A 13,089-nucleotide genomic window follows, 5' to 3' on the forward strand; every position below is an offset into this window, starting at 1 on the left:
AGTAAGCAAAATCTTTTAGACATTAGAGCTATTTTGAATAATACAGAAAATACAGCTTGTATAATTTAACCTGGCCTTAGCTGCAGAAATGGTTTATTCTAGAGCCTGACCATTTTCTACTTCCCAAGTGAAAACTTATTTGCCATTCAAACCAGTACCTTTCACATGCAAGTCCTTTCATGGGGTGGCTGGCAATGAATGCCACTGGCTTTTGAAACTGCCAATTGGTTAAATCTTCCCCGGTTTTAGTTTATTATCTCATGAACCTTTAGGGAAGGCTTTGAGATAATCACAGATAGGAGTCATAACTTCAGCAGCTTGTTCAACCCTCCTCTTCTCTTTATACAGTGGGTCTTTGGCTGGTATACCCTTCTCTTCCTGGATTAATGACTACAGAGTAGTAGTAAAAGAATAATCCTAATAGAAGGATTATAGGAAACAACTCCTGAAGTGACTTAACTGCCTATAGATGTGATGAAATTCACCACCTAGGCCTCAGGCACACTGCAGTGGAGCCCTGTTCAGCCTTCCTGCATTCCAAACACTGCCTGGATCCTGGTGTTTTGCAGCAAGCTCCGTGCTATTCTTTGTTCTTTGCCAGATCCTCTCCTTGCACTTGTCACTTTCTTTGGTGTCACTTCTGGCATCTTGTCTTTTCTGAAGAAAAGAAAGTTTATATTGTATTTAGGAAGACTAGTCCTGTTTTCATTCACTGCCCTCGGGGCCTAACGTGGCAGCTAAAATAAAAGTAAGAGGTGTGATCATGTCATTAAAGCCAGTGCCTCATTGTCCCTGCATTGGGAGGCTCAGAAACTTCATCTTTATCCCTACTTTGAGGTGTCAGATGTCCTGACCACCTTTTGTGGCACAGACAGCCACTTCCAAACAGACTTGGGTGGCAGAGAAAGTGAGAAGAGGTGCCTGCTCTGAGCAGAGCTCTCCATGGGCTCTCATGTGGGAGCACAGTGAGGAGCTCAGCAAGCAGGAGTCAAACTGTTTGCATAATGCATAATGTGAGGATGAGAGACCAGAGGGGTGTTGAAATACGACAGGTGGATATAATGAGGTATGAGTATAAAGCTTTTTGTCATAAGGTGGTGCTGTCTCCATACTTGAAGGTTTTGAAAACTAAACTGGAAAAACTAAACTGGGAAAAGCCTTAGGCAACCTGATCTGATCTCACAGCTAAGTTCTGCAAGAAGGAGGTTGGACAAGAATATTTCTTATCTATCTTCCAATATGAATTATCTTGTGATTCCATGTATTTGCTGCTCACCTGTTGTAGAAATTTCAACCAGCACTTGGTGTGGTTCCAAAACCAAGGCTTCTATGCATAGAGAAGGCAGCAGTGAGAGCCCAGTGCCTTTTAATGACATGTGAAGACCACGGGAAGAGGTATTGCAAGGACTCAGTGTACCCGTGCTAGATCCAATCTGGCTCTGAGTGTTGGAGAAACTGGTTGGCAAAATGCATTTATCATTAGTGAATGTACAAGATTCACTAATAGGTATTAGGAGAGTGATAGGGAGAGTCTTTGGAGCAGTGGGCAGCAGCCACAGCCAGGACAGGCTCTGCTCTTGTCTGAGGTGCAGGAGCTGTGTGTGGGTATCTGTGGGGAGCACTTACACCAGGATCTAGGGCAAGAACAGCAGAGTGACATCTCTGACATCTAGCCAGCTCCACCCAGGGAAAAGGGAACTTCTGAATCAGGACTGGGGATGATTCTGCTCCATAGCCCTGAATTTGTCCTTCTTTGGCTTTGCACCCACAGTCATGACCACACATCATCTTTGGATGGCCTCTTTGAAGTGGCCTGGGACCATCAGCCTCATTTGCAATGAACAAAAAGCCCTTGAAAGATGTCACTTCACAGCATGACCCTGTGACGAAGTGAAGGGAGACGACCATCCGATTGATGAGCATCGAACTCCGATTTATTGATCCCACTTACACACTTTTATAGTGGTGTTAATTAAGCTTATACATATTACAAAACCCGAGCTCATCATTGGCCACACTTTCCCCCCTCTCTTGACCTTTTATGGGTTGTATTCCCTTAGTCATTTGTTCAAGCGGTACCAACTGAGCAATTCTTTGTCCCTTATTAATTTGAAGTGGGGGAAAAGGGGTGTATACCATCACCATAATCTCTCCCTTGTAGTCCGCATCAATAACGCCAGGCAAAACAAATAATCCCAACAGAGATGCAGATGATCTTCCAAAGAGCAAAGCACCCACCGCTTTATCATGTATGATAATAGATCCTTGGATCCCTGTCGGGATTTTTTGCGGGTGTGGAGTCATCAACGTGACATCTACTGCGGCTGCCAGATCCATGCCGAGGCTCCCTGCTGTGGCGGGTTGGAGGCAGGAGGGGGTGCTGTTACTGCTGCAGCGGCGACTTGTGTCTGGGCACGGCCACTGCGGTTTGCGCTCCAGGGGAAGTTTCCCGATTTCCGTCTGCAAGCGCCCGTATTATGAGTGTCCAAGTGGCATTTTTGGCACCAGAGTCCTGCAGCCTGGCATTCCTGGCGCATGTGGCCCATGGCTCCGCATTGGTAACATTTCATGCGGCCTCCTCTATTTGCTGGTGTCAATGCAGCTAACGCTTGGAGCGGTGCAAGAGCAGCTAACACCTGGCTCTGAGAGGACTTTGCCTGTTCTTGTAAGCCTATTCCTAACTGTTTGATCGCATCTACCACAAAAGCCTGCTGTCCGGTAGGTATTAAGGCCATCCTCTCTAATGCCTCTTCTATAGTCCAATTGGCACCTAGGGTATTAAGTACGCTCCTAGTAGCAGAATTACAGTTTTGAAGGGCGCACTGTTTGAGTAGCGCCCCTCTCATATATTCTGGTACACCAGCCCTTTCAATTGCAGCAGCAGCTTTATCAATAAATGAGCCAAACGATTCTTCTCTGCCTTGTTTGATTCCCATATACACAGGTACCCCTCCTGGTTCTTTTACCCTTTCCATAGTGAGTCTAACTAACCTCATAGCCTCCCGGCACTTCTCCTGGCCTAATAGAGCTTGTGCCTCGGTATGAAGAAATGGTCCCAGGCCCATAAGCTCATTAACAGTGATGCCATGGAGAGGGTCACCTGGCTGCCTCTGAACTGCCACACACTCGTTAACTAGTGCTTGCCAGTGAGCATTAAATAACAATTGCTGATGTTGAGTAAAAATCAATTTAGCTAATCCACGGCAATCATTAATCAGAAGGAGGCTAGCATCAAAAATATAATCTAGCATCTGTTTAACTGGCTCACTTTTAACTCCAAACTGACTAACAGTAGATCGTAGTTGAGACAACAATTTCCAATCAATAGCGGTAATGGTCGCCTGCATGCCACTCTCGTCCTGAGGACTGAAGATAACCAGGCAAGCCAGCTCAGTAGCCACGCTTATAATCTCCTGATCTCTCTTTTCCATTGCATCTCTTGCCAAAGCAGCCCACCCCTCCCGTCGGTCCCTCGCGATAGCCGCCACTAGGTCGTTTTTCACACCAGGGATTGGCTGATTGCTTTTAGGGACCTGACCGGGCGGTCTCGGCCATGGCTGCTGTTGCTCAGAGGGTACGGGAGCCTCAAAAGCGATCTGTGGATCCCACTTACACACTTTTATAGTGGTGTTAATTAAGCTTATACATATTACAAAACCCGAGCTCATCATTGGCCACAGATTACACACCAACCCCTCCTTTTCTTTTCAATACCTGTGGTTTGTTATTGAAACCAAGATTTGTGTTCTCACCCTGATATGAAAGGTTCTCAAGGCCTCCATGTTTGTCTCTTTTGCTTTCCCAAAACAGCCAAGGACAGAATGTTTACCTGTTATGACAAAACGGCCTGAGAACTCTGCTGTTTATGGAACTGTGCCTGAGAACCTTATTATTTACAGAAACAGGCTTGGGAACTGCTGCTTACAACTGCCTTTTACTTTTCCATCAGCTGTATATTTTCATGGCCTCTTTCTTTGAGCCATGTTTGAACCAAGCTCTCCACAACCCTGTTCACATGCTTACATCATACAGAAGAGCCAGTCCAGAGAATAATGAGGTGAAATAAAATGTAAATCTCCAACTAAAACAGAAAACAAGGAATTAAGACCTCCTCCAGAGTTGAAATAGCTCCCCAGGCTGTGCCCAGCATGCCCACAGGGGAACCTGTGCTTGTGCGGACAGAGATTTGCAGAATCTCAGCTCTGCTGGCACATGGGAGCATGGGCTGTAAGGCTTCAGGGTATCCCCTGCCCAGCCAGGCTCTGCTGAGATCCACCCTTTGCCCAGATTCCTTGGGCATCCCATCTGTGCTAGAGAGGATGCAGTAGGACTACCAAGATGCCTCTCCCTGTCTCCTTTGTTGTGTGGATGTTTGTAGATCACCTATCAGATCCTTATACACCCCAGACAGTGGAAGGCAACCAATTTTTCTCAGTAATGGCACAGGAATACTGGGGGATGTATACGTTTCTTCAGAAATGCTGCAGTAGGAAGCACTGCACAAGCTTTCAGGTGGAGAATATATTTTTTAAACATAATAACATGATTCAAGCACAGAATAATTTCTTTTTCAGAGGGGGAAGAGGAGTAGATCTCTTACCTGATGGGGGTCTTTATGTACATATAGCATTAAACCTCAAGGTGAGAAGCAGAGATAACTTGATTCTCTTGATCAAGACACTTGGTGACTCCTCTCTCCACCATGACTCCATATATTACTAGATATGCAGGAAGATTTAATGTAAGAGAGCAAACAACTTCGGGAAAAGGAAGGCTGTCAAGATTTTGGTGCTTTCTTGGGTTGTTCAGTTTTAACCTCCCTCTTTCATGGCATGCACTGCCTCCTAACTGCACTTCATGGATTCATTTTCTGCCCAACCATCCATGCTGACAAGATACTAAAATTTTAATTTTGTATCAAAATCACTTTTGAAAAGAAGTTTAACACATTTTACAAGTGGCTTTTGTACTCAAAATCCCTCTGAGGGATTTTGAGATTTAAACCTGTTCTCCATCAAGGCAAATAGACTCTGTTGAGGTAAATTCAACTTTTCAAAGGTAAGAATGGGAAGCTGGCAGTGCTGCAGCTGGCTCTGTGTGCAGTAAGGGGACCTCCCCTCATGGGACAGAGGCTCTGCTCACAGCCACAGCAGCTCCCTGGGATGGGTTTGGGGTAAGGACAGGACAGAGGGCATTGATGATGTGAAGGCTTCCATCACCAAAATCTAACCCAGCTGCCTGGCCTCACAGAACTTCTTCATCAGCCTGGGGTGGTCCTGGGCCCGCCGGTCCTGAGCCAGTCTCCACTTTCTGACAGGCAGGTCACTTTGCTTGGCCAGTGCAATCTGCTCCTCCTGGAAAACAGAGCAGGGAGGGAGGACTGAGCCTTTTGGAGGCTGTCATTCCCTGTGAGGGAGGAGGAGCTCTGCTCTCAGGGCCTGCTTCTGCCTGTCTACCCAAAGTACACCTTTCTTTGAAAATATTGTATCAACTCTGTTTGCATTTGTGAACTCCCAGATTGTTCTGGCCATTTTAACACTCCAATTCAGACATATCTAAATGCAGGTTCAGAAGTAAGCACAGCCTCTCCCTGGTTAAATTTTGTCACGTCTACCCAATGGGATGTAATGTCTGGCTATAAAAGTCTAAATACATTGTTTTTCATCTCTGATACAATTTTGGCTTATAATTATCAGCTATTGATAAAAGCTGAAGATAAAAGAAGTTTCAACTTGGAAAAATAAAGATAAATAGACACATGGTTCACTCCATAATGTTAGTAAACCATTCAGCTGTTGAAGTGGCAGTCACAGGCTCAAAGGCATCAATTCTATCATTCTCATTTTCTTCATGAATTCCAAATAACATTATGTGGTAAATAGGTATGATTTGTGCTGACAAAATTGAAACAGTAATCAATATTGATACAGTAATTAATATTTGGAAATAATAAAACAGTTAAAAGTTGTAATGCCAAGAAAGAAAGGGAGAGGATGGGTTCCACACACCCCCCCCCACCCCTTCCTGCAGATGTTCAAGGACAGGAGAAAATAACAAGAGAAAGCAGTTACTAAAAATTAACAGAAAGAAGGGAAAATCTGGTTAGGTCCCATGAAAATGCCAGCTATAAGAGATTTATTGCTTTGATGCTTAAATGCAGTAATATGTTAGTTTTGGATTATACTGTACTGGCTTGGTGCACATGTGTAACCCAAAGGTGAATTAAAGGATAAAGAGGAAGAGGAGAGCCTTCATCAAAAACGACCCCCAAAGACTTGTGCGACCACCAAACCGAGTGGTGGAGCATGCGCGGTAAAGGTGGGGATGAGGGCGGAGGTAGAAACGTGATGAATCTAAAATGGGAGGGGATGGCATTGACACATGGCACATAAGGGAGAATCTTCACTTGGCAAGCTCGTACATGAGGTGGCAAGGGTCCAGAGCCCTGCACTCCGTACCCTGCGGTTATCTTCTGCTTATGGGCTATTATTTTGTCACAGACATCTTTTCATTAAAATCCTTTCGTTAGGATTTTTCCTACTGAAGCTGAGAAGTTTCAGCAACAAATGTAAGCAATGGTTATCTGCTGCTGTGGAATGCAACAGGTGGATCTGTGATTGGTCTCCTGTGGATGTTTGGATTTACTGACCACTCACAGCAGAGCTGGCTCTCGCTTTCTGCTGAGACACAGAACTTTGTTATTCTTTTGTATTGTATTCTTAGCTTAGGAGCTTCTGAGGAAATCTTTCCTTTCCTTTTCTTTTTAGTATAGTCATAAAGTAATATATATATATATATATATATATATATATATATATATATATATAATAAAATAATAAATCAAGCCTTTTGATCATGAGGTCAACATTCTCGCCTCTCTCTTCACCTGCAAACCCTTGTGACCATGGTCACATTATTTGAACCAAATTATCCCTTATTTTTAATCAAATTATATTGTCAATATATATTTTCTAAACTATTCAATTAAAACTGCTGCTACCTAAAATATTGTTTGGGGTTTTTTTTTATGATGGGATAATTGGGCAAACATAACAATGACAAGAGTTAAAGTTCATAAACTGTGATTAAAATTAATGTAAAGATGAGCTCATAAGCATTTTATAATTAATCTGACAAAGCTTCATCGTGATTACAGTAAATTATTTTTTAAAATCAATGCATCAGTGTGAGTCATGATCCAGGCCCAGAGACTGGTGGTGGATGAAGCTAAATCCAGCTGGAGATTGGTGACCAATGGTTTCCCCCAGGGCTGAGTTTTGGGGCCAGTCACATTTAATATTTTCATCAATGATCCGGACAGGGGGATCAAGGACACCCTCAGTCATTTCACAGATGACACCAAGCTGGGTGGGATGTGGATTTGCTGGAGGGCAGGAATGCTCTGCAGAGGCAATTTGACAGTCTGGATCCATGGGCCAAGGCCAACAAGGCAAAGGGCCGGGCCCTGCCCTTGGGTCACAAGAACCCCATGGGACAATCCAGGCTTGGGGTAGAGTGGCTGGAAAGCTGCCTGGTGGAGAAGGACCTGGGGGTGCTGGTCAACAGTGGCTGAACGTGAGCCCAGGTGTGCCCAGGTGGCCAAGAAGGCCAATGTCACCTGGCCTGTACCAGCCACAGTGTGGTGCAGGACCAGGGCAGTGACTGTCCCTCTGTGTCAGGCACTGGTGAGGCCCCACATCAAGTCCTGGGTTCAGTTTTTGGCCCTTCACCCCAAGAAGTCACTGAAGGGCTGGAGCATGTCCAGAGAAGGGAACACAGCTGGGGAAGGGTCTGGAGCACAAGGCTGATAAGGAGCAGCTGAGGTAGCTGGAGGGGCTCAGCCTCGAGAAAAGGAGGCTCAGAGGAGAGCTTCTCGCTCTCTACAACTCCCTGGCAGAAGTAGAACAAGATGAAATGGCCTCTGGTTGTTCCAGGAGAGGTTAAGTTTGGAAAAACTTCAAGCCCTGGCACAGGCTGTCCAGGACTGTGGTGGAGTCCCCATTCTTGAAGAGATTTAAAACACGGGTAGATGTGGTACATGGGGACATGGTGGTGGCCTTGGCAGCGCTGGGAGAATGGCTGGACTTCATGATCTCGGACAGCTTTTCCAACTTAAATGATTCTGTGATTCTGAAGGACTTGGAGTTCTGCCAAAAATAAGCAGCCTTAATAGACTCTACCCAAAGGGGTGGTGGCTGCCTTCGTGCCTGAGCCAGCAGCTGTGACAGCAGCTGCAGTGTTTGACACACAGCAAGTCGGGTTGCTGGGATTGCAGCTGCTGAACGTGTTGGAAGCTGCTGCAATATCTGCTGGTACATCTGTTCCCTGAAGGGTGGCAAACAGCAACTGCCTGGCTTGTGAGGCTGGTGGGCCTGGCCTGGGGACAGAGAGAAGGTGTTGCTTGCCTGGGCTTTTGGGACAATGGGACACAGGAGACACCTTCTTTGGGGTCCTGCCCAGCAGAATGTAGGAGCCTTCCAGTGTGGCACTGGTCTGAACTTTGGGCCTTCATTTGTCACTCACCCCAGCGCCCTTGCCAAGAGCAGAGTCAGGGCTCTGTGAGAGGAAGGAGCTCTGGCAGGACAGGACCTGTGTGCTCACGCTGGCAGCCAGGGTCAGCCAGTAGGAAGATGCTGCCAGTGCCATGCTCTGTGCTGGATGAAGAGCCCCAGCAGCAGCAGAGTGCTCCCACACCTGGCTCAGGGCACAGCCCAAGCCTCCCAGTGCTGCTCCAGCATCACTCAGGGCTTGGTACCTCTGGCTTGGTACCTCTGCCAGGTCAAAGCCCTTTCTTCACAAGCACAATGGCACCAAAGCAAAGGTGGAGTGGAGACAACTGTAACGATGGCTAAATAAGCAATAGTTAAGTTTGTTGAGGCAGCAGGACACAGAGCATGCCTCTGTGTTGGAGTATATGCTGGCCCTCCTTACTGCACTCCTGAGCAGTCCAGAGGATGCCACAAAAACAGTCTGCAAGTGTCTGAGTGTCCCATGGGCTCTGTGTCTAGGGTACCTGACCACTGTCTGCAGCAGGAGCCAAGGACAGAACACGTGGGAATATGCTGGTTCCTGCAGGAAACCCCAGCAAAGCTCTAGTGGGAGGCATTGTGTTGTAAATCATGTTGTTTCTAGGAAGCCAGGCAGGTGCAACATGCCTTCCCTTCTTTGAGGGAAGACCTGGAATTAACTCTGGCTCTTCCTACAGCTCTCATCTGCCTCATCTTCTTACATGGCTGTGCACTGCAGGCAGGAGCCAGCACTTGGGGCAGCTGGGTCAGTGAGAGACCCTCTGTCCCAGCTTAGAGCAGGTTTGCTGACCACATCTTTGATACTTCATGTCCTCCCCTTTTCCCCCTGGAGTCCTGCTGTGCCTGGTGGGAAGCATGCTGGCAGTTCTGCCCACAGGGGCACACAGCCCTGCTTTAACTGACCAGCTTCCAATTTTCTGAGCATGAGGGCTGATCTGCACCTCCCCACATGTCAGTCCTTGTTCCTGAAAAAGGGGCTCAAAGCCCTCTCTGAATCCATCTCATGGGGTGAGCAATGTGGATCTGCCTCATTTCCACACCCAAGTTCTGGGGAGATGCTAAGCAGTCCCCAGGCTCCCTGGGGTGACAAGCCTGCAGCTGGGACCCTGGAGTGGATCATCACCCCTGGCAGAACTGGGGTCCTCTGGTGCCAGGAGGAGAAAGTGAGGCAGAGCTGGGCAAAGAGTGGTGTGAGCAAAGAGTGCTGTGAGCAAAGAGGTCCCATGGCAGCTGCAGGAGCTCTGGGGTAGGGAGCTCACGTAGCACCTTCAGGAGCATCGTCCAGGATCAGGCTGAACCCTGGCTCAGCTAGGGGCTTCCAGCACTGACATACCCACTAAATCCCTTATCTGTGCTGCAAGCTGCCTTAGCTGCCTTGGACTGTCTCCAGAGGGACCCACCCACAGCTAAGGTGTGATTGAGAGATTGACTTGTCTTTTCACAACTACAGGTACAGGAGAAAGGGAGGGCAGGGGCAAGAGCTGCCATACCATACAAATGCCATATGGTATGAAAAGCAGAGAGATTCATTATTCTTGGGGACAATCCCATGTACACTTTGTAGTGGTCAGGAGACAGGCAAGGATTATTCTGGAGCAGCCCTGCAAAACACTGGTGACAATCAGCACAGGAGAAACCAGAGGTGCTGCACTCACCTTTCAAAGATGCATCAGACAAAGATCAATAATGGGGCACCAGGGATGCAGAGCAGGAGGTGCTGAGGCTGTGGGTACTCTATGTCTGCAGACTCCTTCAAGTCCTCCCAGATAGCTCCAGGTGACAGGCAGTATTCATGATGCCAGAACCCCTCTGACACTCCCATTCTGGGCAAGACAGTGGGCACAGAAACCAGAGGCTGCCTGCAGCAAGCAGGTATTTGTAAGGCACAAAGCTCACTGCTAAATCAGGATTCCCAACTCAACAGCTCATCACTCACTGTCCCAACCTCTTGCCCAATCCCATGAGAATGTCAGACCAGTTGAAATATCATCACTTGGTTTGATGTGTCTGTGAGCTTGGAGGTCGGGTAAGATGTCCTAGTACACGAGAGTGTCAAGGAGGTGGCTGATTTCAATTTCACTCTGTTTCACAGATGACACCTCCCTGGTGACACTATCAGCAGAGTCATCTCTCTTGCCCCCTCTTTCTTTCCTTCTCATTCTGCAAAGCCCTCATCTCTTAATCAGCTCTGATACCCAGCAGAGTGTGTGGATGGAGGTCCCAGGGGAGACCATCCATTGTCTACATCCATTGTCTACATCCATTGTCTACATCCATTAAAATCTTCTGGCATCTTCAAGGCCACAGCAGTCCCAGTTTTGGTTCCTTCATCCTGTCCAGTGACATCCCATATCCTGTTTGTGTTTTGAATCCTCATGTACTGAGCACAAAGCTGAGGCACTGCTCCCCAGAGCGGTTCTGGAGTGCTCACACACAGACCAGCACTTCAGGACACCCTTTCTCCTGCACCAATTCCTCTGCTCCACTCAGCCTCACCTGTGTTCTGTCAGTCTCTGTGCTGTGAACTGCAGCAGACAACACCATCATGAAGAACCTTCATTATCAGCTGATTTTGCTCTCTGCCTTTCCCTCCCCCTTTTTGGGGGCACTTGCAGCAATACACAGTTGCAAACAACCAGTGCTGGTCTCTCACAGTCAGCTCAGGTGGGTTTCCTCATCAGGCTGGTGAGGGACCTTTCTGAATGCCTTTGCAAAGCTGAGCAGGGTGCAGGTTCTCTCCACTAGATGTGCTCACCAATTTTTTGGGGTAACTCCAGCAGAGTGAGACAACTTCCCCACAGACACCCTGCCCCTTGGGGACTCTTTCCTATTATGCTCATATCTGTTTCCAAAAATTCTATCACATATAATACTTTCTCCTGCTCTGGCCAATCTTCATGTCAGACTATAGAAAGCTGAAGTTTCTTACATTCCCACTGGAACCTTCTTAAATTTTTCTGATAACAAGTTGATTTGAAACAAAGAACAGCATTCCACAGTTGGTAGTTGATCTCCTCTAAGAACAAATTTTCCTCCTGCCAGTGGGTTTGAGGGTTTGCTGTTACTCAGGTAATCTGTGTGCTAGGTGACATTTTCTCCCCTGTTGGCTTGAAGTGGATGCTCTTGCAGTATGTTCTCAGTGAGATGTCAGGTATTGAACCCTCTCTCTCAGCTGGGGAGCCACACAGGGCAGCTCACTGCATTTCTTGGCTCTAGCCTGACCTATCCCTGTGTTGCTGCTGTCTGGCACCATCATTTCTGAATCCAGCCATCTTGCCAATGTTTCATACTGCCTTTCAAGTTGTTTCTCAGGATATTTCTTGGCCTGCTTTATCACATGCTTACATTCATCTGACGAAGCTATAGGTCCCTTCCCTTGTTTAGACATGACTTCAGCTTTTTGAACAAGGCTCTGTCTTTATTTGCAGGCACTGTGTCTGCTGTACCTGTGAGAATGAGAAAAGCAATGCTGTTCCAAGTGCAGTCATCCAAGGAAAGGTTCCCTTGGGCATACATTTCTGAATGAAATAATGTGAAATAACGTGATAATGGAGATCTTTGAAATTTACTGTGTGCAGGAAGAAGGAAACAACCGTGCCAAATTATTCTTAAAACAAGATCCAAAATGGCAGCAGATGTCCACGATTCCTGGAGTCAGCAGATTCAGGTCAGCCATAATTTTGGGTTAGGGCAGCCTGGGGGCCCCACTGTGCCAGCCTTGACTCACCCACCTCCCAGCAGCCTGGAAGCGTCTATATATGCTCCTTTTCTCATGGCTCACCTGGAGCTGCATGCCTCATCTCCCACAGCTGCTCACTAACATCATGTGGGCACACACTTTGTGATGCACATCTCATCAGTGCATATGGGGGATAAAAGTATGGGGAAAAGAGAGTCAGGTCCTGCCTGGTGCCCAGGGCTCCATCTGGAAACAGAACTCTCCTTTAGAGAGTGAGTCCTGTGAGGAGAAGCTGAGGGAGCTGGGGAGGGCTCAGCCTGGAGAACAGGAGGCTCAGGGTGATCTTCTCTCTACAGCTCCCTAACAGGAGGGTGCAGCTAGGTAGGAGTTAGTGTTGTGGTGTGTTGCAATGTCCTGTTTTACTTTCTCCCTTCCCCCTCGCCCCTCGCTGAGTGTGCCCTGTCAATCAGGCTAACATACCAGCAAGGCGTCGTGTGATAGGTGTCCCTAGTCCCTTGAGACCCTGCCCCTTCACCTGGTTGGTGGCTCACCTGTCCCCTCCCCTTCCCCTGCCCTGAGTTTAAAATGTTAATGAGACCATGCGGCCTCCATTCTGTTAGCAGCAGTGGCCCGGTGCAGACATCTCTGTACCCATGGAATAAACATCTGGCAACCTTCTAGCAGAATCCACTCCCTTTCTCTCCACCATCGCCAGAAGCTCTCTCTCCTGAGGTAAACGGAGTCCTGACAGGCTGGACTTGCCCCGCTGCACTCTCCAGCAGCCAAGGTATCTCTGGGGTAAAACACCGCAGTGCTGCCTTTGGCCCAGCAGCGAAGGTCAGAACTGGCCCAGGCACCATCTAACTGGTTATATTGGGATTC

General features: G+C 47.5%; 1 pseudogene; it reads right to left on the minus strand.

The window, feature by feature from the left end:
• Window positions 1-495: 495 nt before the first annotated feature.
• On the minus strand, window positions 496-11,800 carry LOC135458710 (ceramide synthase 4-like; annotated as a pseudogene).
• Window positions 11,801-13,089: the final 1,289 nt, after the last annotated feature.

The sequence above is a fragment of the Zonotrichia leucophrys genome, chromosome 28, assembly GCF_028769735.1.
Source record: "Zonotrichia leucophrys gambelii isolate GWCS_2022_RI chromosome 28, RI_Zleu_2.0, whole genome shotgun sequence".
NCBI classification, from domain to species: Eukaryota; Metazoa; Chordata; class Aves; order Passeriformes; family Passerellidae; genus Zonotrichia; species Zonotrichia leucophrys.